This window comes from Lontra canadensis, unplaced genomic scaffold (assembly GCF_010015895.1).
Source record: "Lontra canadensis isolate GAN:19392208 unplaced genomic scaffold, GSC_riverotter_1.0 scaffold17, whole genome shotgun sequence".
Taxonomy (NCBI): domain Eukaryota; kingdom Metazoa; phylum Chordata; class Mammalia; order Carnivora; family Mustelidae; genus Lontra; species Lontra canadensis.
In genome coordinates this window covers 610,364-637,393 of record NW_022631011.1, presented here as the reverse complement: position 1 = coordinate 637,393, position 27,030 = coordinate 610,364, and positions in this window count along the sequence as shown.

Sequence of the window (27,030 nt, the reverse complement as noted above, 5' to 3'; positions counted from 1 at the left end):
AGAAATCTTCCAGAAGAGGGGCTATTAAACTGGGCAAAGCAATTAAGGAAAGAGCCTTCCAGGCAGAGAGGATGGCCCGCGCGTTCGTGTTTTCTGTTACCGTTGTAACAAATCACTGCACATTAGCGGCTTACAACAACAGCAAACTTGCTCTCTTATGGCTCTGGAGGTCAGCACTCTGATGTGGGTCTCATCTCACTGGGCCAAAAACAATATGCTGGTGAGGCTGTGTTCCTTTCTGGAGGCTCCACGAGGGGCCCTCTAGAAGCTGCTGGAATCCCTCGGCTCATGGCTCCTTTCCCCACCTTCAAGGCCAGCCAGGGCCAACTGAGTTCTTCTCACGTGGTGCAGCTGTGATCCTCTTCTGTGTCCCTCTTCCAATTTTGAGGACATTTGTGATGACCCTGGGCCCCCTGGGATAATCCAAAGTAATCACTGTATTGGATGGTCCACTCATTAGCAGCCTTGATGGCTCTTTGCCAGGTCACAGGTTCCAGGGCTGGGAGCCTGGGCACCATGGGGAGCCATCATTCTGCCTGCCACAGCAAAGCCAAGGGCACAGAGATGTGAGAAGAACTGCTGCTCTGTTTGGGATCAGCGAAGGGTTCAGAGGTCAGTGTGCAGTCGTTGATGGGGAGAACCAGATTTATAAAGGTCCTCATATATCAAGCATGGTAATGACTCATTCTTTTATCTCCTGTGGCTTTTAAGCAGGGAGGGATCCATCTCATTCCTTGTTTTCTCAACAATTGCTCTGGCAGTAGAATGGCCAAGAAGTCAAGGGTAGGGAGGCGGTGGTGGGGGTGCTGCTCAGGAAGCTCCTGGGGCAGTCAACCTAGGAGGAGACAGGTCTGAGCTAGGGTGGTGGCTCGTGGATGAATAGAAGGGGATGGGCTTGAAGCCACGCGGGAGGAGTTCTTGCCGGACTTGAAGATCACAAGGTGTAGACAGTCAGGGAGAGGGAGCAGTCAGAGCCGACTGAGGAGTCCAGCTTAGCAGCCTGAACGCATGATGGCTGAGTTCACTGCAACCAAGACTATCAAACAGACACCCGGCATGTACATGGGTGATAATGTAGAATTTTAGGGGCCAGTGGGGCACCCAGATGAAGAGATCCCATAGGCGGGTCATGAACTTTGGGGGTGGGGAAACTCCTGCTCACTTTACAAGGACGTTGCGAAGACTGACTAAAAAAGTAAACATGTTGTCACTCACTAGTTCATCATTGGCTCAGTTCATCTCCCCCTCTGAGAATACCGTTGCGGGCTCATCAACAAACATTTTACCAGCCCCTTCTTCGTGAGCGCACTGGCCTAGGTTCTAGAGGGCACCAAAGGGATCTTTAAGGAGTCCCTGCCCTTGAGAAGTGCTGAGTATCATTGGGAAGCCACGACAGGTAAATCAAGAGAATGTGACCACCTAAGTGCCCAAAGACTGGGTAGTTAGGCTCGAGCCCCAAACCTGGGTGTAAAGCAAGTGTCTCCCTGCCTCTTACCCCTCACATCAAGGGACCAACACCAAGTCCTTTGGATTTTATCTTCTAAACACTTCCTGAGTCTGCTTTCCCTCCCACTTTGAACTCAAGCCTTTGTTATTCCTCATTTGAATTATTATTAAAAGCCTTAGAGCTGGGCCCCTAGACTCTAGTCTTGCTCCCCTCCCATCTGTCCTTTAAATGACAGCCTAAAAATGAGTTTTCTGACTTTGATCTGATCTTAACACTACTCAATTTGAAATGATTCCATAAAACATAGAGAGAAAATTTTAAATGAAAGAGTGGGGAAGTCTTTTCTAAACATGACATAAAGCAGGCAATCCATAAAAGAGAAGAATGATAGATTTGAATACATAAAATGAAAATTTTCTGCTTGGTAAAAAATTGCCATAAACAAAGTTAAGAGACAAACAGCAAATTAAGGAAAAAAATTTGCAGTAGAAATGACAAAGCACGGACAGCCTAACGATATGAATGGTGCCTACAAATCAATAAGAGAAAAACCTAACCATCCAATGCGAAAATTGGCAAAGGAGCATGAACAGAAATTGAAATATAGGTGGCTTTTAAACATAAGAAAAGACGCTCAAAGTCACAGTAAGAAAAAAATGCCAGTTTCCCCAAAAACAGACGCCATCAGGTTGCCCCTGTCAGAAAGTTTGGGAATATACAACATTGATAAGTTTCAGGAAACAGCTACTCTCAAATGCTGTTGGTAGAAACGTGCTACCAAGTTTGAAAGCTGGAAGTCTCTACTGATTTTACAATGCACATATTCTTCCGAGGCACCTGAGTGGCTCAGTAGGTCAAGCATCCGCCTTCGGCTCAGGTCATGATCTCAGGGTCCTGGAACCAAGTCATGCATTAGGTTCCTTATTCATCAGGGGGCTTGCCTCTCCCCCTGCCTGCTGCTCCCCCTGCTGTGCTCTCTCTCTGGCAAATAAATGAATAAAATGTTTTTTAAAAAATGATGAGCATGACTGTAGTTACCTATGTACACAAACACACATTTATATATTAGGATACTTACAAAGAATATCCAAAATGTCTTCAACAGGAGACTGCTTGAATAAATCACAGTATGCACATAACAGAGAGTGCTACCCAGCTATTAGAATGAATAAGGGGTAGAAAGAGAATGAAGCAGTGCTACATACTTCCTTTGGAACCGCCTCTAAGATACAGTAACAGCAATAAAAGAAATACATGGTATCTACTTTATGTCGGGCACTATTCTAGAAGCTTTATGTATTTACATATAGTTTTATATTTATAGGGTTTTTCAGTTGGGGGGGGGTTGTTTTGTTTTGTTTTAGAGAAGGAAAGAGGGAGAGAATCTCAAGCAAATTCCATGCCCAGAGCAGAGCACAATGTGGGATTCGTCATGGGGCTTGATCTCACAAACCTGAGATCACGACCTGAGCCAAAATCAAGAGTCAGACTTTAACTCACTGTAATACCTAGGTGCCTCGGTAAGTCTTTATGAATATTTAACTCATTTAGTTCTTACAACAACCCTATAACATAGGTATTATCCCTATTATTCCCATCTTATAGATGAGGAAACTGAGGCACATTCGAGTTAAATAATTTGTCCATTATGAAGATATATTTGTATTTCTTTCAGTGATTTTTTTTCTCTCTGTGCTTCAATATGGATATTTACATCTAATCTATTTTCTAATTCAGTATTTTTTTTCCTCAGTATGTGTAATTCATTGAGTTCTTAATTTCAGTTTTGGAGTTTCTATTTACTTCTTTTGTTTTCTACTTAAATTATCACTGTTTTCCTTCAATTTTTTTAACATATTATTCATAGTGATTTTTTAAAGTTTATTATTATTAATATTATTACAATTATTTTTGTAATCTCTGTCCCCAACATGGGGCTTGAACTCATGACCCCAAGATCAAGTGCTTTTCTGACTGAGCTAGTTGGGCACCCCTCCTAGTGATTTGAAAGTCCGAATCTGATATACCTATACCTATACCCCTTGGGCCTAGTGTCGATCTTGGTTTCTCAGTCATATCTTGTCTTACACAACCAGTTATGTTAATGAGTGTCTGACTTGTATATGAATAATTACAGAGGTAATTCCATCTTCTAGATGATCTTATCTTCTTCCAGAAAGGATTTACTTCTGCACAGCGGTTGGGCAAAAAGCTCTGGCAATCCCCAGTCAACCCGATTGCAATGGGAGGGTTGGATGCCTCATAGTTGGCCTTCAATCTTTGTGAGAACTGACCTACTTGTGATTCCCCAACTCTCCAAAGGGTTAGTGTGCTGGGGTCCCACCCCAAAGCCGGGCTATATAGCAGACACCACCTCCTTGATGGACTCTAAGCTTCATAGTCTGCTGAGTTTATTGAAAGCGCTCCTCACCCATCTTCTTGACCTCTTAGTCGCTACTACTGAAAGCACCATCACCCTTGAGGGAGAAACTGTCTTTACTTGTTGGCCTTATCTCTATGGTCTTTTTCCCGCTTCTAAATTTTGGCACTGGAATTCCTCAGGACCTTAGAAATGTTCCAATACCTTCCAAAAGGTTTTCTTTGTTTTTGTTATTATTGTTTGTTATTGTTATTTTTTAAAATATCTTGTTTGCGGGCGCCTGGGTGGCTCAGTGGATTAAAGCCTCTGCCTTCGGCTCAGATCATGATCTCAGGGTCCTGGGATCGAGGCCCACATCGGGCTCTCTGCTCAGCAGGGAGCCTGCTTCCTCCTCTCTCTGCCTGCCTCTCTGCCTACTTGTGATCGGTCTCTGTCAAAGAAATAAATAAAATTAAATTAAATTTTAAAAAAAATATCTTGTTTGATCTTTCTCGTTGTTCTCAGTGAGAGGGTTGGTTGAAAACAACTCAGGGCCTATCCAGCAGATAGACTTTAAAAGGGAAAAAATGGAAAAAAAAAAATAGCACAGGGAAAATCTAGTCAGGAAAGCTTCTCAGACCAGACAATTTTATAGAGAAAATGTAATACAGGGAAGTCATTTGGGATGTGTTGTATGAGCTGAAAGGAAGGGAACAAGGAAGCGATGTGGAGATCAGGAACATCAGAGCCTGAGGAAGAGAGAATGAAGTTATCAGAGCTCAGCAGCCGGGCCCGCCTTCTGGAGCCAGGGACAATGGCTTGCTCAGAAGCTAGGACCACAGAGTCACAGAGCGCCAGTCATGCTGCTCAAGGTCAGGAGGGAGAGGTGAGACAGAGTCCCTGATTATGCCTGCCTCCTGCCCTGCTCTTGCTTTCCAGTGCCTTCTATCAACCGCACTTCAAAGCACGCAGTGGCCAAAGCAGCCTGGGGACAGCAGAGGAAGGTGGGGGTAGGTACACCCTAGACCAAGTAGGCAAATGACTTAATGACATTACCGTATAATGTATTATTAGCCCCAGAGATACAGGTCTGTGAATCGCCAGGTTTACACATTACACAGCACTAACAATAGCACATTTACCCTCCCCAGTGTCCGTAACCCAACCACCCTCTCCCTCCTACCCCACCCCCAGCAAACCTCAGTTTGTTTTGTAAGATTAAGAGTCTCTTATGGTTTGTCTCCCACCCTGATATAAAGAATTTGAGAGGCAACGTGGGGGGGCGGGGTTGGGGAGTAGGGAAGGAGAAAATGAAACAAGATGGGATCAGGAATCTACATTTTAACAACTATCTCCCATCATTCTGGTGGTTGGTCCAAGGGAAACACTTCCTAGCCACTGCCAGCAGCGGGGCAGAATTCAAGCTCCTTTGGAGTGACCACAGTTCTTTCGGGGCATCTGTGACTAAATTCCTCTCTGAACCCTTCCCTGTCACCAAGGCCTTGCTCCTCTCCTGCCTCTGATCCTTGTCCATGATGTCATCCAAATTCTCACCGCACTTGGTTCTAGTAATTTGTCTGTGTGTCTGCTTTCCAGCTTAGCACCTGAGGGCAGAGGACTCTGCTTACTGCTATTAAATCCCAGCAACGCCTAGCCTTGTATGTGGCACACGGGAGGCGCCCAGTAAATTGCTGGCTAAACTGACTGGTGGTTTTCGGTGGAGAGAGGAATCGGAGTCGGCCGAAGTGCCCAGAAAGGGTTTCCCAGAGGAGAAGTTGCCTTAGAGTAGAAGAGAAATACATTCCAGGCTGGGGGAAGGGAATTCACGGAGGTACCAAGAGCAAGCAGTCTCATTTCTATTAGCGAGCAGCCCTGGTGATGAATATAAAGGGCTTTGGTGTTTTTTTTTTTTTTTTTTTTTTTTTAAGGCAAATTCCCTAAAACCATACTCGGTAGGTTGCGTATCCCCCCTATCTGGGGCCATAACTTCCCCAGATGTTAATGAGTACTTCCAGCATTGATGGAGGGGAGACAGACCCCTACGGGTTTATAAAACATGCAGATGACTGGTTTTTAACGAATGCAAAACGTCAAACAAAAGCAGCATCACAGGCTGGTTGCTCATGCATAGTAAAGTTCCCAGGGAAAAGGGAGCAAATAAATACGGAGAAATACCTTGGCTGGAACCATTCCTAATAGGCAACGGACAATTGGGAACAGCAGGGATATACAGGGACACGGGAGCAAATAGCAAATACATTTGGAAGCTATCAGCGAGAGTGGGATCAAGGCGGCACCAAATGGCCTTTTGGCTTTTGTTTTCTACGAGGGTATGGGGCTTGTGTTCAGCCCTCCCAGACATAAATGTACGAGGAAGAGCTTTTGTTTGGGGGGTGGCTGGGTGGCGGGTGGGGGACGCGATGGAGGAAGAAGAGCTGGACGTAGGTATGGCCAGAAGAAAGCAGTTCTAGAAATAGGGGTGTTTAAATGGGACGTCTATATGTCCCCTTTTGAGCTAGAAGCCACTGACTTGAACTTTGCCCTCCTTCTTAGGGACGGGACTTAGTGGGACCCAGACATTGTATTGTCACACAAGCTAGTTCAGCTTTTCACAGTACTTCCAAATGTGGTCACATGTACACAAAGTCACTACAGTCATTACGTATATATGTGTTTTAAAGGGAATAATTTGGGGGTGTCTGGGGGACTCGGGCGGTTAAGCATCTGACCCTTAATTTTGACTCAGGTCATGATGTCAGGGTCATGAGATCGAGCCCAGCCTTGGGTTCTGGGCCAAGCGCTCAGCGGGGAGTCTGCTTGAGATTCTCTCTCTCCTGCTCCCTCTGCCCTTCCCTCCCCTCACGCTCTAGAAACAAACAAATAAAATCTTTTCTAATAATTTGTTCTATATAAATGGTTTGGTGGCCTTTTAGCACGCCTTCATGTTTTCGTATGCCCAGACCTTCCAACCCTGCATGTAGCCCGGGCCCCCTTCGACCCTTGTATGCTAGCCCAGCTTCCTGCTTGGGTGGTGCAGATGGCGAGCTCTTGGATGGGGAGGGCCCTTGACACTCTTTATGCCCCTACAACCCGGACACACCTGCTTAATGAGGCTTGGAACCCCTTTGTCGGGAAGCACCCTGTGTTTCTTTCCACACTGGGGAATGAGCCTTAAGTTGTAAACCTTCCAGGGAGGGGAGCGCCAGGGCCTCACCTGTGCTTGGCGGTGTCGGTGGGGGTCTCCAGGCCCTCCTGTGGAGCAGGTTTTCTTCCTGCAGCCATGGACACGTGGTTCGGCAGAGGGAGGGGGGAGTGTGTTTGACAGTCCGCAGGCTCCCACCGAGAGGCCAGCAGAGATGGAAACTACCAAGTCTCATGCTTTATCTTAAAATTTCCTGCAAAGGGTGGGCTCTACCTCAGCGTGTATCCACATTCACTGTAATGTGAAATGGTGTTCGTAGTGGCCGTCTGATGCTTCCTTCAGATCCTCCTCCCAGGACAGTCCAGTTCACTGTCCAGAATGTCAGCTGCCGGTGGCTTGCAGGTGCTCTGCCCGCTGGGCATGGACCTGGACCCCAGGGAATCATCATGCCCAGGATTCTATCCCATCTCAGGGGCTGGCCCGTGGCTGACAGATGGCTAACCGGAAATACAGAAGCCCAGCCCCCTGGCCTCAACCTGAGACAGCTCCGAAGGGCCATCTTTGTGGGATCGGCGGAGATCAGGCTTCCCCGCCCCAGTTCAGCCAGCTCTTCCTTCTGCCGGATCCTGCCTGCCTTCCTTGCAGGAGGACTTTCTGAGACCATCCTCCCAAAAAACTCTCCTTTTCGGAGTTTGTTCTCAGGGAACCAAGACGATATTGGAAACATTTAAATTACTTGAGCGCTCTCTCTCCTCCCAATTTTATCTTGTCACTGTCTCCATCAGGATCCTGGCAGTAAATAGAGGGGATATTCAGCTGGGATTGTGAGCACAATTTAATGAAGAGCCTATTTACATAGGGCCAGAGTGAGAGCAATCACCAAGGAACGTTGAGGCGACAAGAGACTAGCTGCATCCAGAAAGCAAGACCACCTTCAGGACTCCAGGGATGAGGGGTAGAAATGGTTTAACCAGAGCCCAGGGAGGTGGGTGCTGCTGTGAATGGGGGCACTTCCCATAGGGGCCTAGCTGTGGAAGCCTGAAGCCACGGACAAATTATGACCTTGAGGAGCATAAGGAGCAGCAGAGGAAATACCTCACCTCTGCCCCCACCTTTGCCTTCCCACTGATGCCTCCCAGGATTCAAATCCAACTGGAAACAGGGCACTGCTTTTGGTGATGGATGGCCCACCAGGACAGAAGAACAGAAAATGGATGGGGACTTTGGGGACACTGGCAAATGGAAAATGCTAGTACAAACTCCGAGGAGACACACCATGTCAGTGACACCACTTACCCTCTGGCCTACTGCCCCGTCCCTCCAAAGAGCACCCCAGTGTGGTTACAGGGGAAGGACCCTGCGCTTCCTCGGGTCACTTGTGTGTATGAGTTGGGGGACCGGCAGCCCTGTGGCTGAGGCGCGGCTTCACGAGGAAGATGGGTTTAGGGGAAGGAGCTGGGTGGGCTGGCTTGAACCTTGGTTGCCCAAAGAGCATTCTCCCGAGTAGAGGCAATGCTCCCGCACGGATGTTGCCATGATTTCTCTTCCTTCTTCTGTTAGGCTGACGGGGTCCCAACAGCCAGAAGGGCTGAGGGCCGGCAAGCTACCTGGGAGGAAAGCAGGGCACGGCGTGAGGCTGTTTGTCTCGGAGCAGCTGGATAAACAGGGGGAGACAGGGAAGAGGTCGGCGCTCGGTGAATTAGAGAATGCACGGCAGCGTTGAAGGCTTCTGAAGCCAAACCCGGAGTCAGGCAAGAACTCCAAGCGTCATTTCCCACTCAGAATTGTTACAGCCTGGCCCAGGCTTGTAGAGCGGTTTCGGGTTTGGACTTCACCCCGTAGTTACTAGAAGCTCTGGATTCCCGACGTCCATCAGCCCAGCAATGTTGATCATGTGCTATGCATGGTGCACTAAGGACTTTGCTGCCCTTATGCAAGTTCTTGCCATTCCAGGGGACTCCTCTGTGCTTCGCAAGGAGGCCATCCCTCCTCTGGAACATTCCTTCCACACCAGGGAATTGGTTAGGGTGAGCTGGCAATGAACACGGGAGGAAAACTCGCCCAAGCATCCAGCCCTGGCTGCCTGTCAGGTCTCACCAGGCCCCCTGTCCTGGTCACTTTTTACCACATCTCACTCTGCTGCCTCCAGGGGGCCTGTTCCCCATCTTTGTCAATCAACTGCATTCATTTCTTAGCAACAGAAAAGCTCCAGATGCAACTGGGAGACAGTGGCTGAGCCGTCTGTGTCTACGGTCTACATGAGGGAGCAGCGGGGAGTGGGGCAGGGCTCTGGCACTTACCAGGGTCCATATTCTCCCAGGCATCCTGGGCATGGGCCACATCTGCTGGTCTCCAGGGCACAGGGAGTGCCCCATGGAGGGTGGCAGAAGGCATAAACTACCAATTACAGGACTGGCCCCTCAGGAACCCCAAAGTGATTCACACTCTAGTTCCTTTTTTGGAAGAGAGGATGCTGAGGACCTGGCGGGGTAAGGAGCCACCAGGTGGAGGGAGCAGAGTCCCAGAAAAACTGTGCAGGGCAAAGAAATGTCCCCTCCTGGACATTTGTGGACCCCCCTGTGACCTAACAACCAAATATGCTACTGTCTTGAGCCACCAACTTTTGTCTTTTCCTCTTGAGCCACCAACTTCTGTGGGCCCGTGTGTTTAGGAGGCCTGCTGAAATAGATGACAAAGGAGTTTGGTATTTTCCTGTAAGAAAAACTGGCTGTGAAGGTTTTTGAGCAGGGGAGGAGCCTAGGGTCTGGGCCTAGGGTCTGGGCGGGGGAGGGGGTGAGTGGGGGGTGCAGGGGTGAGGGGGTAGGCAGAGCCAGCAAGGCTGGAGGCAGGCCGCGCTAGAGGAGTCAGAGCGGCTCCAGTCATGCAGGGGGTTGGGGAGCGAGCCCTGGGCTGAGGCTGGGGCAGGAGAAATGAGCTTGGGGGCTGAGATAGGGAAGGGGCTGAGCAGGAAGGATCTATAGAACTTGGCATCTGGTAGGATGTGGGGGGCTATGAGAACTGGAGAATCTGGGGGGGGACCATGAGAACTGGGAAGTCTGGGTGAGGGGAGCAGAGCCAGAAAGAGAATGACTTTGTGTCTGACATGTGGGCTTGAGCTTCCCAGCACTATGGAAGTTGAGGTGCAGCCGCTGCTGGGAAAGCCACCTAGAGCAGAGAGGGCCAGAGCCAAAAAGAACACTGGCTCTCACAACACACAGGCTTCACCTTCTTTCTTCTCCCACTTTCAGCTCTGTTAGGACTGGCTCACTGCTCTCACCAGTCTGTCTGGAACTGGCCGTCCCAGGGCAGAGGAGACACAACAGAGCACCCTGATGCCAGACCCTGGCTGGCACTCCAGCGTAAATCCAACTTGTTCAAGGTGTCAACAGACATCTTGAGAGATAGAAATGGACCAAAAGAGAGTCAGTTTTACCATGAGGATGTTTGGTGGGGATGGAAGAGGTCGTTCTCATTCGATACCGGACAGGACCCAATCTTGGTACATATGCTTTCAAAAAGAAAAAGGAGTGGACAGACATGATCCAGAATGTCGTTTGTAGGCAATGGCAATGGGCAATTTGACAAGAAGAGAGAAATGTGACCTTGGCCCTGAGGAGAAGAATGGCGGATATTCCTCTTCTCTGACTGAAGCAAGAAATGAAAGAGAAGCCATGTCTGACTGTTGTTAGCGCTTTCAGAGTGATAAGAACAAACAAACAAACAAACAAAAAAACAAAATAACCCTTCTAAAATAAATGAGGTGTTACTAAATAAGCAAATCACTTGAAAATGCACGTGTGGGGCAGCCGAGATAAATTAAAAAACAGATTAAAGCAACATCTGTATATTAACATTGTCATAAAATGGAATGGTAATGGGGGGAGCGTGCAAGGTATTATAAAACAATAATCAGAAACATTATGTCAATTATTGAAAACCACATCACCAATTGAGAGGTGTTACTTAGTCTCTGATGCTTCTGCAGCCATTTGTTCCCCAACTGGCTCTATACAGGGGGCTCTACTCGACTCCTGATAAGCACCCTTAAATGCTACCGCAATATACTCCCAGCGCAGGGATGGGCTTAATTAATTCTTCTCATCACCAGTAGTAACAGGTCACATGACATGACAGCTAACTGCTCACTCCTTGCCTTGAATGCTTAAATGCCCCCCATCCAACATGGCCAAAATCATTAGGAGATAACATCCGTTTTTTCGTGGTATTAATAACAAAAGTGGTAATCACCAACACTGCATCCGTAGACCATCTATTTTTAAACTTTTAACCTGCTTTCCCATCTGATCCTCATGGGAAATCTGGGAAGCTATGTTCTCTCATGTGAAGGATGAGGAGACACAGACCAGAAGGTTGTCACGCAGCAGGGTGTTGGTAGGTTCTGCACCAGACCTCAGGCCCCTCCCTTACCCTCCCCCCACCCCGTTCCTGTACTTCTTTCTATTTGCCCCTCTCAGCCCCTCCCAGCGCCTCCCTCCCCTCTGCCTCCAATTCCCTGTGTGAGTCCAGGCCCCAACCAGCAAATTCACCCCCATCTCAGACTTTTTCTGCTGGCCTCAGCTCTTTCCTCAGGGCTAGTCAGCACTATCCTTTTCATGGGTCCTATTAGATGACCACCCAGGGCCATTTTGTGTTCTCTTGCCCACCAATTCAGCCCCTGCCCCACAATCAGCCTAGAAAATCCCCTCTACCAATGGTAACAGAAACCAAAAACCAGCAGAGAGCTGTCTCTTTCTTTCCTGTCAGGTTTTCTCAGGGTTATCATCCCTGCCTGCCCTCCATTCTCAGATAAGTCTCTCCACTCCCCCTTACGCCTTCTCCATGTACTCTCACTGTTTCTGCAAATCTACACCACCAATAACTTTCCTTTCCCAACCCGTTCCTTCTTCCAATCCTGTAAGTTTCCTTTATCCTACAAAACCATTTCTTTCAGCCCTGCTTGTGCCCTTCCTCGGGCTGCTGTTCTATCCTTCTATCAAACTTCTATAAAGTTTGGGCAAACTTCTATAAAGAGAAGGCAATGCTAGAGGTTATATCGCAGTCATTTGGGGAGTTTATTAAGAATACAGATTCCTAGTTCCCATTTAAGAATTAGGACTTCCTATAATGAAAGAAACTTCTGCACTGTGAAGAAAGTCCTCTGCACAGAGAAGGAAACCATCAACAAAACTAAAATGCAACCTACTGAATGGGAGAAGAAATCTGCAAATAACGTATCTGATAATGGGTTCATATCCAAAGTATATAAAGAAACTATAAAACTTAGCACCCCCCCAAAAAGCCAAATAATCCAATTTAAAAATAGGCAGAAGACATGAACACATATTTTTCTAAAGAAGACTTTGGTCAACAAAACACATGAATGGTCAACAGACACATGAAAAGATGCCAACCACTTATCATCAGGGAAATGCAAATCAAAACTACAACGAGATACCAACTCACACCTGCCAGAATGGCTAAAATCAATAATACAAGAAACAACAGGTGTTGGTGTGGATATAGAGGAAAAAAGTGCCCTCCTGCCCTACTGGTGGGAATGCAGACTGGTATAACCACTCTGGAAAACAGGATGGAGGTTCTTCAGAAAGTTAAAAATAGAGCTACACTACTAAGATTCAGCAATCGCACTTCTGGAGAATACAAAAACACTAATTCAGAGGGACACATGAATCCCTATGTTTATAGCAGCATTACTTAAAATAGCCAAGATATGGTAGCAGCCCAAGTGTCCACTGATTGATGAATGGGTAAAGATGTGTTGTGTACACACACACACACACACACACACACACACACTGAAATATTACTCAGCCATAAAAAAGAATGATATCTTGCCATTTGTAACAGCATGGATGAAGCTAAAGAATATAATGCTAAGTGAAAGAAGTCTGTAGGGGAAAGAGAAATACCGTATGATTTCACTCATACGTGGGATTTAAGAAACAAAACAAATGAACAAAGGGAAAAAAAGGAGAGAGAGAGGCAAATCAAGAAACAGACTCTTAACTACAGAGAACAAACTGATGATCACCAGAAGGTGAGTGGGGAATGGGTGAAACAGGGGATGGGGATTAAGGAGTGCACTTGTCATGATGAGCACAGGGTGATGTATGGAAGCGTTGAATCATTATACTGCATATCTGAAACTAATATATCACTTTATGTTAAACAACAGGAATTAAAATAAAAATTTTAAATAAAAAAGATAAAAATAAAAATATGGGGTAATCTATGTCACATAAATCCTAATCAAAAGAAAGATGGAGTAGCTATATTAGTGTCACAAAAAGAAGACATCAGTGTAAGTAAAATTACTGGGGATAAGGAGGAACATTACATAATTACCAGAGGGTCCTGTCAAGAAGACCCCACAATCCTAAATGTATAGGCACCTACCAACAGGGTATCACAATACATGAAGCGAAGACTGACAGAACTGAAAGAGAAGTAGTCAAATATTTACTCACACTTAGAAACTTTAATATTCCTCTCACAGTTACCCACAGAACAAGCAGTTAGGTAGAAAATCACTGAGGATATAGAACCAAAGAACTCTAACAACCAGCTTGGCCTAACTGAGATTAGTAGAATCTTCCATCAAAACACAACAGAAAGCACATTCTTTTCAAGTGCACATGGAATATTCACCAACACAGACTGTATCTTGAATAATATTATAAGCTTTAACAAATAAAAAAATGGAATCATGTGATGTTCTCTGATCATAATGGAATTAGAGATATCTGGAATATCCCCAAATATTTAAAAATTAAGCAACATACTTTGAAAGAAACCATGAGAGTTCAAAGATGTAGTGTCAAGGGAAATTAGAAAATAGGACATTTCAAAATGTGTGGTATGCAGGTAAACAGTGTCTAGAGGAAAATCATAGCATTAAATGCTAGAGAAGAAGAAGGATCTCAAGTCAATATTCTAAAGCTAGAGATGGCGAACTATGGCCTGTGGGCCCCATCTGGTTCACCACCTGTTTTTTTAAGAATAGTTTTATTGGAATACAGTCATGTACATTCATTTACATATTGTCTATGGCTGCTTTCTAAGAGGTCAGCATTACCCTAATACCGACACAGTACCAGCCAAAGAGATTACAACACAGCAAAACTACAGACGAATATCTCTTATGAACATGGATGTCAAAATTCTGCACACAAGTTTGGCAAACCAAATCCAGCAATATATATTATAAAACGGATGATCCATTATGAATAAATGGGGTTTGTCCCTGCCATGCAAGGCTGAGTCAACATTTGAAAATCAATTAATGGAATTCATTATGTTAACAGATAAAAGAAGAAAAAACATATGATCGTCTCAATGAGTATAGAAAAAGCGTTTGGCAAATTCAACAACCACTCATGATAAAAACTCTCAGCAGACTAGGAACAGAAAGAGTCTTCTTTGACCTGTTAAAGGGCACCGGCGCAAGATGGTACCACTACATACCTAGTAGGATGGCTAAAGTCAAAGAAATATGCAACACTCAGTGCATGTGACGATGCAGAACAACTGGAACTTTCAACCGTTGCTGATGAGAATGCAAAGTGATAACTCCACCTTGAAAAAATGTTTGGCAGTTTCCTGTGAAGTTAACCAGACGCTTACCAGATGACCCCAAAATCCCACACTTACTTATCCAAGAGAAATGAGAGATTTGCATCACAGAAGACCCGTATGTAAATGTTGGTAGTGGCTTTCTTTGTTCATAACACCTACACCTGGAAACAAAGCTGATGCCCTTCAGGGAGTGGATAAACAGACTGTGAAACATCCTTATAATGGAATACTACTCAGCAACAAAAGGATAAATTATTGATCTAAGACTCAACATGGATGAATCGCAAATGAATCCTGTCAAGGAGGGAAGACAGACTCAAAAGGCTACATATTCCATGACATTCTGGAGAAAACCAACCTATAGAGAGACAGAGAAGATCAGCAGTTGCCAGGTCGGGCTGAGGGTTGACCACAAAAGCAATTTCTGGAGGCTTGCTGAAGCTGTTCTTTATCTTCATTGTGCTTACCCTAACTCAAAGCATTCGAAGAAACTCACAGAACTACACACCAAAGAGAACAAATTTTACTTTATGTAAAAATAAATACAATTTAGAAAAACATGCTAATATAATAACATCTAGCATTATGGAAATATATAAAATTAAAAAACAAAAAACAAAAAGTTGACTGCAGGGGAAGTTGGTGTTTAAATGTAAATAGATATTTGAAAGAGATTTATTAACTTTTAATTAATTCCTTAGTTCATGACTACTTAATCATATTATTAAAAAGAAGGCAGGTCCTTGAGGCACAGGGACGTTTATAGATGAGGTTCACGAGGATAGAGTAAATGTGAAGCAGTCTGGTGTAAGGTGTACTTCTGGCTAGAGTCAACCCAGGATATTTTCAAGGCTTTGGAGGACTTAATATTTCACTTATTATTCCCTTCTAGATCCTGGCTTCATTATTTTTCTTTTTAAGGGTCAGTCAAAAACGAAGGGACCCTGGGGCACCTGCGTGGTACAGTCCGTAAAGTGGCTGACTCCTGATTTTCAGCTTAGATCGTGATCTCCGGATTGTGGGATTGAGCCCCACATGGGGCTCCATGGCCCTGCATCTCCTTGAGGATTCTCTCTCCCTCTCCCTTTGTGCCCCTTCCTCCCAGGCACTCTCTTTCTCTCTCTAAAATAGATAAATAAATCTTTAAAAATAAACAAAAACACAAAGGGACCCCAACTGCACATTTGTTGTTGGTTCAAACAACATTCCTACACGGTAGGTATTATTATTCCTATTTCACAGATAGGGAAACTAAGTCCAGAAAGACTAAGTGATATAGTCCAGGCCTCCAAGCTGATAAAGGCTGAGCTTTGATAACCCCAGTCTGCCAATGCCAAAGTGTATGCAGGTGGGTAAGTCAGAAGCAATTCCAACAGTCAGGAAGCGTTCTCTTTGCTTGCTTGCTTATTGATCAGGAGAGCTACATGGACAGAGTGAAACTTCCAGATTCATCAAGGAGGTGGGCATAGATTAGAAGAGGAGAAACTGGAGACTGAGAGGCCATTTTGGCTTTCCCAGAGCTGTTGTAGAGAATCCTTCTCCTTAGGCAGGCAGAGGTGAGGAGTGCGGAAGGATCCAGAAGAAACACAAGGTGTAGCTCCCTGGTAACAGCTGTATTGTTCCTGTCTTCCCCCTTTCCCAGAGCCCTACCTTCCCACTGTGGTACAGATGAGAATGAATGAAAACAGTGGAATTTTAGACTCTGGGATTACCTAGTGTAGATGTCGTATGGCCTCTCTAAAATAAACCATACTTTGGGGTGCCTGGGTGGCTCAGTGGGTTAGAGCCTCTGCCTTCAGCTCAGGTCATGATCCCAGGGTCCTGGGATTGAGCCTCGCATCGGGCTCTCTGCTCAGCTAGGGAGCCTGCTTCCTCCTCTCTCTCTCTCTGTCTGCCTTTCTGCCTACTTGTGATCTTTGTCTGTCAAATAAATAAAGTTTTTAAAAAAATAAAATAAACCATACCTGTTAGAAGCATCCAGAACACAGGCATTCAGTCTCCACAGGCCCCCATGAGCTACACCTGACAAGCCTCTCAAGATCTTCATTCATTCACTCATTCATTGGGTCAGTATTCTAGTTGGCCCACCAGCAAATGTATCGAGTGTCTACTATATGCTGGACACAGCCCAGCAGATTATAGAATCAGCCCCCACTGTTACCACGGGAGGGAACCCACTGGCAAGGACTTTGGTGGGGGGCAAGGGAAAAGCCAGAACTTAACAGTTTATCATCTGCCTCCTTGGTTATTAATAAACTGAGTACTTCTTGAGAAGGAATTCTAATTTTTACCCACCTCACAGAGATGCCAGAGGATCAATTAGCTGATGTTCATCTGAGACAGAACAAAGAGAAAATTGGAAAATGAGAAGCCCTATAAATGAGTCTCTCCTCTGTTATTACTGCCGCCATCATCATCATCATCATCATCATCATTATTTCTGCTGAATGACTGCTTCATCAAACTGTTCCTACACTTCCAATCAGGGGAGAATAAGCCTGAATGGAGTCTGGAAATTAAGGAATTAGGAGAGACACTCATCTAAGTGCCGGGAGAGAGCTTTTCTAGGTTCACTGTTACCTCACCTTCCAAACTTCACATGCCTGCCACTGAGTATGCCAAGGAAAGAGGGCTAATGCGAAAGTCAGCTTTGAGACAAACAGAAGTCCCCATACCCCGCCCCAAGCCCCCAGGTACCTACATCGATACCGTCTTTTCTCTTTCTGCATCTTTAGATTCCCACCATTCCAGGCATTCATGGAATTTCCCACCCAAGCCCCATCTCCAGAGGCTGCAGCCAAAATGGTCGAGGATTTGGCGAGGGTAAGTGCGGCCCTCTCCCTGTTGGCACAAGTGTCAGAGGGCACCAAAGCCTGGGCTGGGAATATGCTGGGGGAGAGAGGAGACCCAGAGCGCAATGAGGACAATGAGGTTGGGTGAGAACTGGGACAGCTGTCCAAGTCACCAGGAATGGTCCAGTTGGAAGGTGTGCTGGGGGCTGACCCCTGGAAGAAGGCTGGAGGATGGTAGAAATGAGACACTCTGCCTCATTTCCCCTTTGGCCTGGGACAGTGGCATCCCATGACATTCTCAGTTACGATGGGTCAGGAGAGGGCCTTAGACAGCAGAGTCCATCACAATTTTGGAGGGTTAAATGGGAAGGTTGGGTGGTCTCCCAGGGACACAAAGGCTGGGACTCTGAAGGTGTTCTCAGGCCCATCTCTTCCAAGAAGCCCCTCTTGACCTGATTGCTCCCTCCTCTTCATGCATGTAACACTTATTCTGGGCCTATCTTTCCCCCAAGCTGGTAAACTCCACAAGGGCAGGCATGCTGTCTATTATTTTGCATTTAAGCCTTTTGCCCAAGGTAAGGGGTGACTGTGTGTGTCTTTGTGTGTGAATGTGTGCATGTGTATGTGAATGGGTGTGAATATGGTAACTGTGTTACCAGCTGCCTTGTATTCCTGCAAGGTTTCCTCTTCTGCAAAGCCCAGAGCTCAACTTCTACTTGTCTTTCTCCCCCACTGTCCTCAGCAGAGTATTTAGTTCAGAGTGAGCATTGCCTCTATATTAGATGGCAACTTGTTGATTCCAGAAGAATTTGTAATAGACTGGTGACAGTCATACCTACGTCAGTCTAACTACTTAATTTTAAGTGCGTTCACATGAGTGAAATTAATTGTTCATTTTTAGCACATTACCCATTTCCAAACTCTTTAAAGTGCACATTAGACAGTACATAAGTTACGTTGGTAGGCATCTTTGTCTCTTGTAGGGAAATGGGAAGATGATCCGGTTAGTAGAGAGGGAATTTTTATTTTATTTATTTATTTTTTTGGTCAGGTTCAATTTGAAGAGGGCCATCCAACCTCCTTATAGTGGAATAAAGAGAAAGACAGAGCTGAGATGAAATTCAGGCTCTGTTACCTGCTGACCGCCTCCCTGAACAAGTCTCAAAAACCCTCAATTTCAGATTTCTCATCCCCAAAAAGCAGCAATATAGGACCGCATTCCTAGGGCTAGTGGTGAGAATCGAGATAATTCGGACCATGTCTAGCACAAGGAGGCATTGCGTAAAAGGTAATTCTCTTCCCTTCTTCTCTCTTCTCAGATGGGGAAGGCTTCCTGGAAGAGCCAAGATTTAAAAACTCATCTGGGGGTGACTGGGTGTCTTAGTCGGTTAAGTGTCTGACTCTGGATTTCAGATCAGGTCGTGATCTCAGGGTCATGAGATTAAGCCCTGTACTAGGTGTGGCACCTGCTTAAGAGTCTCTCTCTCTCCCCCTGCCCCTTCTCTACCTCTCTAAAAATAAAACAAAACAAAATAAAACAAAAACAAAACAAACAAAAAAAATGCTACCTCATCTGGATCATGAGTGAGGACCCAGACTTTGGCCTAGTGTGATTCCCCTGGTTTCCCTCACCTTCTACCCTTGGGAAAGTGAAAAACCACCAAGGCCACCAGCACAGTCTCATCTCCCCTCCGCCTCACCCCATTCCTCCCATTCAAAACTCTCAGGAAAGAATCACTCCATCTGTCTCTATTTATGTTTGTTTTTCCCAAACACTTCTTGCTAAATGCAAAGTTTTAATAACAGGGCTATGATCATTTGGTGGATTACAGAGCAGTAAAAGCTAGGTGGGAAGCTGCACAGACACCAAAATATGGGGCGCACTTGGTGCTTACAGCGAGGAAATGAAATATTTAAGAAGCCAAAACATAAGGAGATGTGAAGCAGGTTTTCCTTCCCTTCCTTCTCCAGCAGAAATTAAACAACCTTTACACACCACGTAGTCTTCAGTAGAGGATGCTAATGACGTCCCCGATGCCCTCTTCATCTGATCAAGCTTTATTGTGTGTGTCAGGCTGACAATTAAGGCAAGTTTTCCTATTGCACACACTTCCCCAGCCACTGTAAAGGTTAATTGAATCATGTGCAGGCAATGCTCTGGTGGACAGGAGGCTTTAGGATTCCTTTCAGACTATCGGTGAGGAGACGAATAAAAAATCGTATGATTGTTGTACAACCAAGTGGAGACTCGTGGAAGGAAAGAGGTCCCTCTTCCTGTCTCAGTCTTCCTTTCCCTTAGGTTCAGCTTTTTTGTGTTACCTCTTTCACGTTCTTGGGAGTCTCTACCATTTTTGCTTCTCTCTATGCAATGCCATTTGCTGAGAAAGACAGAGTTGTCTAAGGTGGGCTCATCCTGGGGACTGAGTCTGCCCCAGATGGCCAGCCATAGTATGACCCCCAGAGCAAGTCTTTGACCGAAGACCTGCCACTTCCACTTTCTTTGACATGAACATCGTACTACTCAGAGGACCGTCTTTATGAAAATAGGTTTATGTGATTCTGGGTCTTTCTCAAGTTAGAAATTAGGGCTCAGATGAAGAATAAACTATAGTTTTCAAGATTTGCTGAATGAGTCATGAGATCACAGAGTTGTGGACTTCTGGAGTCACTATAGCCCTTAGATAGTCTTTCAGTTGCTTTTCTTGGACTGTAGGTGAAGACACTGGGGTCAGAGAGGAAACATGGCTTTCCCAAGGGCACTGGGACATGGAATAGAAGAAACTGTGGTAGAATCCTGGTTGCTTGAACTAAGAAAATCGACAGACGGGACTGGCATTGTCTGAGTTTGTAAATATACTCTATACCCACCCACATCAAGGATATTCATCTGTGTACAGGTTATGAACGTGCTAACAAGGAGCTTTGTGAGCTCATTAAATCAGATCCCCAGCAGCCTCCACTCAATAGCATCCTTGGTCCCAGGTAATGTCTTTAAAATCTATTTGCTTCTCTGATTTTGTTCAGATCGCTGTTTCCCACAATTCACCCAAATGGATGAAGCCTATTGGTGAACAGAACTAACTTTTATTTTAGATGAGCCTTAAATTATTGCTGCTTTCAAGAAGACAGCCCTCAGTAGACTGGAAAGGAGTCTGGATCCCAGAGTCATCCATGGCCAGTAACATCAAATTGTAACTCTTAAGCAAGAATAAAGTCGTACTATGCCAAATATCTTGAAGTAGGCATTGCTGTCTCCCAACCTAAAATATGTGGCATTGGCCTTGGGGTCAGATGATGAGCAGCAGAAAAAGAAACACTAGAAGCAGGGAAGAAGGAGTTCCATGTGAAACAGTTGCCAAATACATGGTAGAACTCTCGCATTCGGTAACTTGGAAGCTAGACCAAGATGCTTATAGAACTTGTAATTCTAAGGGAAGACTTTGAAAAAGATCCAGAAGGGTAGCCTTCAAAAGAAAGATGTGAGTTCTGACATTTAAGAATAGGGATGGAAGGGAATAGAAAGAGCCCAGAAATTTGAGAGTTCACGTAGGTGAAAAAGTCAACAGCTCCTGCACCAGAAATAGCAAGAGATAGGCTTCTGCAGCCCAACTCAAGCCTGTTGCTTCAGATGTCCTGGGGTTCCCTTCATTAACTTGGGAAAAAGAGACATGAAAACAAGGCTAAGAACTATGTCCAGCAGAGAAGTTGGGTTGTGATTCTTATTTTGTGGAATTAACCAGAAATAAGTAGACCAAAAGTTTTTGAGGGAATTGTACTGTTAAAAAGGCCATTAACTGGGGCACCTGGGTGGCTCAGTGGGTTAAAGCCTCTGCCTTCAGCTCGGGTCATGATCTCAGGGTTCTGGGATCGAGTCCCGCATCGGGCTCTCTGCTCAGCAGGGATCCTGCTTCCTCCTCTCTCTCTGCCTGCCTCTCTGCCTACTTATGATCTCTCTCTGTCAAATAAATAAAATCTTGAAAGAAAAAAAAAAAGACCATTAACTGAAGGAATCCTATAATACATCCAGGTCTTCAAACTCTCAAGCAGAAAGACTATGAAAGTTGGCAGCCCCGGAAAATGCATGCATATCCACACCCACTTTGGCTGTGGCCATGGAGGATGATGTGCAGAAAGGACCATCTTAGAAAGTTAAGTCAGAAACCATGAGAACAACAGAGAAGGAAAAAATCTGATGCCTGGCACATGGTTAATCCTCAGTAAAAGATAGTTTTCATTGTATTTCTTCAGCATTTTTTTTTTTTTTGCTTTTTGCCATTAATACTTCTTATACCATTTTGCTCTAACAATTCTGAACTTTCTGGTTTTTTCCAGTCCAAAGCTTTAGTTGAATCTGATCAGGAATCCCGCGGCAATTCAATCAGTCGATTGGATACTCTGAACCCACAGCATGGAGAGATGACTAAACCTTCCACCAGAGACGGGGTAGGAAGAGCATAGGGAAAGAAGGGAGGGGAAGTTGCTTGCTGGTTCTAAGGACTTGAAAACCAAAATGAGACTAACATGAATGAAGTACACTGAATATTTAGAATGTGTAAGATAACAATATCATTTATCCTCCAAATCAGGACACTTACGAGATTAAAAGATGGCCTAATAAAACAGCAGGTGTTAACAAAGATTGTCCTAGATAAAGCAGAATATGTAATCTTCCAAAAATGTGCCGAGCGCTGTGCTAGGTTCTTAAAATATTTTAATTACTGAACTGACCACATTCAGGTAAGAGTAAATATCATTATTCTTATTTTGCACCTGGGAAAATTAGGTTCATGAGAGGTTAATTAATTTGCCCCTCAAACCACACCACGGCTGGTGAGCAGAAGAGCTGGGATTCAGATACAGGTCTCTGACTGTGAGGCTCCTGCCCGTGCCACTGACCTTCCTCCTGTCAAGCCTTCAGGACTTCTCCCCTTGTGAATCTCCTTTGTTTCACTGCTTGTCTCTCTTTTTAAGAAAGTGTTAATGAAATTTTTCAGGCATACAAAATGTTATTGAGAACTTGAAGAGCCATATACCACCATCCTGCTTGAAAAGTAAAACATGACAAATCTATTTGTAGTCCCCCACACATCACTTTGAAATCCTGTTTGCCTCTTTCCTCCCAGAGAAGCAGGAACTATCCTGAACTTAGCTTTATAATTTTCATATAAATTTTTACAATATTAATGCATGTGGATGCACCTACAAAAGGCACACTGTACAGTTTTGCCCGTTTTTAAATTTGTGTAAATCGTGATGTGCTGTGCCTTGTCTCCTGAACCTGCCATGCTCAGCCAACAGTGGTGAAGCACTAATTTGCCTGTGTTCCGGGCTGTGTTGTATTCCACTTCACGAAGACACAACAGTTTAGTAGCTCACTCTCCTTTTGATGAATAATCAGAGTAGTTCTGATTACTCATTATTGCAAACAGTGCTTCTGTCCATTTGCCTCATGCATACTCTGCAAAAGGTTCTGCACAGCGTAGAACTAGGAGTGGGGTTTCTGGGTATAGGAGTTTGTGTATCTCCAACGTTCTTAGATGTTGCCAAATTGTTCCCCAAACTGGTTTGGCAACTGACCCTTTCACTAGTAGTGTATGTGAGGCAGGATTGCTCCATATTGGTGTGATCAGACTTCTTTTTTTTTGTAATAGTATCTTGGATTATATTTTGAAGCTGTGTCATGTGGTTTTAATTTTTATTGCCCTGCATTTCTTGGATTACTCTGATTTCTGGAGAGACCAACCTTCTTTTCATACATTTACTAGCTCTTTAGTTCTCCTCCTCTGTATAATAGCAGCTTTCCCTTTCATCTTGCTGCTCCTCTGTGCCCCTGAGCAGGTCTTCTCTTAAGAAGGCTGCCTTTGGGGGCGACTGGGTGGCTCAGTGGGTTAAAGCTTCTGCCTTTGGCTCAGGTCATGATCCCAGGGTCCTGGGATTGAGCCCCACATCGGGCTCTCTGCTCAGCACGGAGCCTGCTTCCTCCTCTCTCTCTGCCTGCCTCTCTGCCTACTTGTGATCTCTGTCTGTCAAATAAATAAATAAAATCTTTAAAAAAAAAAAAAAAAGAAGGCTGCCTTTGCAAGAGAAATCTGCTGCAAGAGCCAAGTCTCCTCATGGCTTAACGGTTATACTGCCAATTGCTCCAGAGAAAGTGTCAGGAGATGATATAAATAACAAACAGGAGGGTGCTGTGAATGTCCCACAATCTTATAAAATTCTGACTTTCCAAATCTGCACTTCAAGAAAAGGTTTCCCATCTGAGGTTGTTGGACCAGGACCATGGATATATTTTTGTAAGGTTCTAAAGTTCTCTACAAGAAAAAATTTAATGCATGTTTTCATTGCAGCCATAACTTTAAAATTACATTAATATAAACATTTTCTTGGCTCTCTTATTTTTGAGTACTTCTGCATGATTTGAAATGCTACATTTCTGATTATAAACATCTTGATGCCAGGTGAGACCAGTAAATACAGGTGGACCCAAAAAATCCATCAGGTAAGATGCTAAAGCTCTAATAATAGAATACCCATCTTTAAAAAGAATGACATCTAAAAAATTGAGATATTTACCTGCCTCTTAAAAAAAAAAAAAGACCTCAATTTAAGATACTGTCTTACATCAACAAGGTAAGCCTGGAGATACATGTTTCCATGGCTGGTTCAGAAGTTCAGTGATATCATCAAGGATCCAGCCTCTTTCTAACTTTCTGCTTTGCCATCGAATTACATATTGGCTTTCCAGACCCAGATCTGTTGGCTCATGATCCCAAGAGAACTGCTTCAAGCCCCAGGCATCCTATCTTCATATAACCAGGTTAAAGAGCAAGAAACCAGGGTGGGAATGTGTGTGTGCATCAGAAGAGGAAAATCTTCCCCCTAGAAGTCTTCCAACAGACTTGTCTTTGTACTCAAACTGGCCACAAGGCCACTCCTCATTGCAAAGCAAGATGGGAAAGCAAATATCTGGTATCTTTAGCCTCTGTGGTAGAAGACAAGCTTTGCCACCTTGAAAGAAAAAGAGGAGGATGACTTCTGGGTAAGTAAAGTATATATTTGCGCCAACCTAGAGCTACATGCTGTCAACACATACTATAAAACCAACAGTTTTGCAGGGGAATAAGTGGAGAAAACTATGAAAGAGATTTAATCATCATTTGGGTCATGTTGCCATAGGCAAGCCCAACTGAAAATTCTATACATATGTTCAGTAACTCCTCTTCTTTTTCTGTTCCCCCACCTAAAAACACTCACCATTTGTAGCATATAAGACCCTGGTGGGCTCGTGCAGTGTAAGTTTGTGCCTAATTACATTAAAGAAATACACCATTACTGCTGCTTTTCTTCTGCCTTTCCTGAGGCCCCTCACTTAATTCCCTGGCCTCTTTGTCCCTGGTTCATTACGGAACACACACATGAACATCCTTCTAGTAAACCTGGCCTCCACCTGGCTTTCAATTGCTGTTAAGGTATTTCCTTCTCAGGACTTCATATATGGGTCCTCCCAGAGAGACTGCATTTCATTACAGGAAGAGGATTGCATGGAAGAAAAACACGAACTTTGGAGTCAGACAGAACTGTGTTAAAATCCTGGCTCCAATATTATAAATATTAATAGAATAATAAGGATGTGTTGGGAGTAATTTTATGCCAATAACTTCAACAACTTAGATGAAATGCACAAACTGTTTAAAGGCACAAGTGACAAAAACTGACTGAAGAAGAAACAGAAAATCTAAAGAGTCCTATTTCTATTAAAGAGATTGAATTAGTAATGATAATAACAATAAAAACCTCCCAAGAAGTTCTACAAACAAATACAAGGAAGAAATAATACCAATCCTTCATACACTCTTAGAGAAAATGAAGAAGAAAGAATATCTCCCAAATCATTTTATGAGAATTATGAGCATTACCCTGACACCAAAACCAAGGACATTACAAGAAGAGAAATTACAGGCTCATTAATACAGTCATAAAAATCCTTAATAAATTATTAGTAAATCACATATAGTAACATATTAAAAAAAGGTGATACATCATGGCCAAGTGGGATTTATACCAAAAATGTAAGATTGGTGTAACATTCAAAAATCAATCAATGTAATTCATCATAATAACAGAATACAGAAAGAATACTATTTGCTTATTTAAACAGATGCAGAAAATGCATTTGACAAAACTCAAGACCCATTCATGGTGAAAAAAAATTCAACAAACTAGAAACGAAAGGGAAATTTCTTAATAAAGGGTATTTGTGATAAATTTATAGTTAACAGTATACTTAATAGTGAAATACTGAATGCTTTTCTCTAACTATTGGAAACATCAAAAATAACATTCATTCTTGGGGCACCTGGGTGGCTCAGTGGGTTAAGTCCTCTGCCTTTTGCTCAGGTCATGATCTCAGGGGCCTGGGATCGAGCCCTGTATGGGGCTCTCTGCTCATCGGGGAGCCTGCTTCCTCCTCTCTCTCTGCCTGCCTCTCTGCCTACTTGTGATCTCTGTCTGTCAAATAAATAAATAAATCTTTTTTAAAAATAACATTCATTCTTATCATTCCTATTTAACACTGTGTTGGAGGTTCTAGCTAGTGCAGTAAGGCAAGAAAAAAAAATAAAAGTCTTATGGATTAGAAATAAATAAACAAAAGTGTCTTTGAAAAAAATTACATATGTTCATACAAAAACTTGTTAAAAAGTGTTAATAATAATTCTTTTCATAATTGCAAAAAACTGGGAAAGATGCAAAAGTCCATCTAGGGAGACAAGTGGATAAACAAATACTCAACAATAAGAAGAAATAACCAACTGATACATGCATAAATATGGTTACAATTTTTAAAACATTATGTTCATTTTTTTAAAAAAAAACAAATACAAAAGAGTGTATAGTGACTTCACTTTTGCAAAAATAAGGAAGAAATCTAATCAATGATGGAGAAAGCAGATCAGTGTATGTGTGGGAATGGAGTGGGAATTGATTGGGTAGGGGCACAAGGAAACCTTTTGGGATTTTGGGAATGTTCCATGTCTGGATCGTGGCACTGGTTATATGGCTGTATACATTTGTCAAGACTCATTACACATAGAGTTCAAATGTGCACATTTTATTATTTGCAAATTATACTTCAGTAAAGTCTATTTTAAAAAATCTTCTATCCTCATCATTTACAGTGGCCTAGACCAGTTACTTTATCTTTCAGAGTCTCAATTTCATAAAATAGAAATAACATTTATTTTGCAAATCTGTGTGATCATCTAAGTTAAGTATTATAGTGACCTAAATAGAGTACTTGGGACAGAATGAGTGACCACTTAATAAAAACTGACTTGTCCCTAGGAAGTTATATCTGAAGTCACAAAGACATGAATCCTTGACGGCAAAGGTTAAGATATAAGAAGAAATGTGGGAGATACTTTAAATCAGGAATTCTTGCTGTGCCTCAGAATGGTCACTTTTCCTAATTCTTCCAAGCTAATGCCAGGTCTGGAACTTAAATGATATGATCTTATGTTTTATTTATTTATTTTTAAAGTATTTTATTTATTTATTTGACAGAGTGAGTGAGAGAGACAGAGAGCAAGCACAAGCAGGGGGAATGGCAGGCAGGGGAGAAGCAGGCTCCCCACTGAGCAAGGAGCCTGATGTGTGGCTCGATCCCATGATCCCTGGGATCCCTCAATCCCATGAC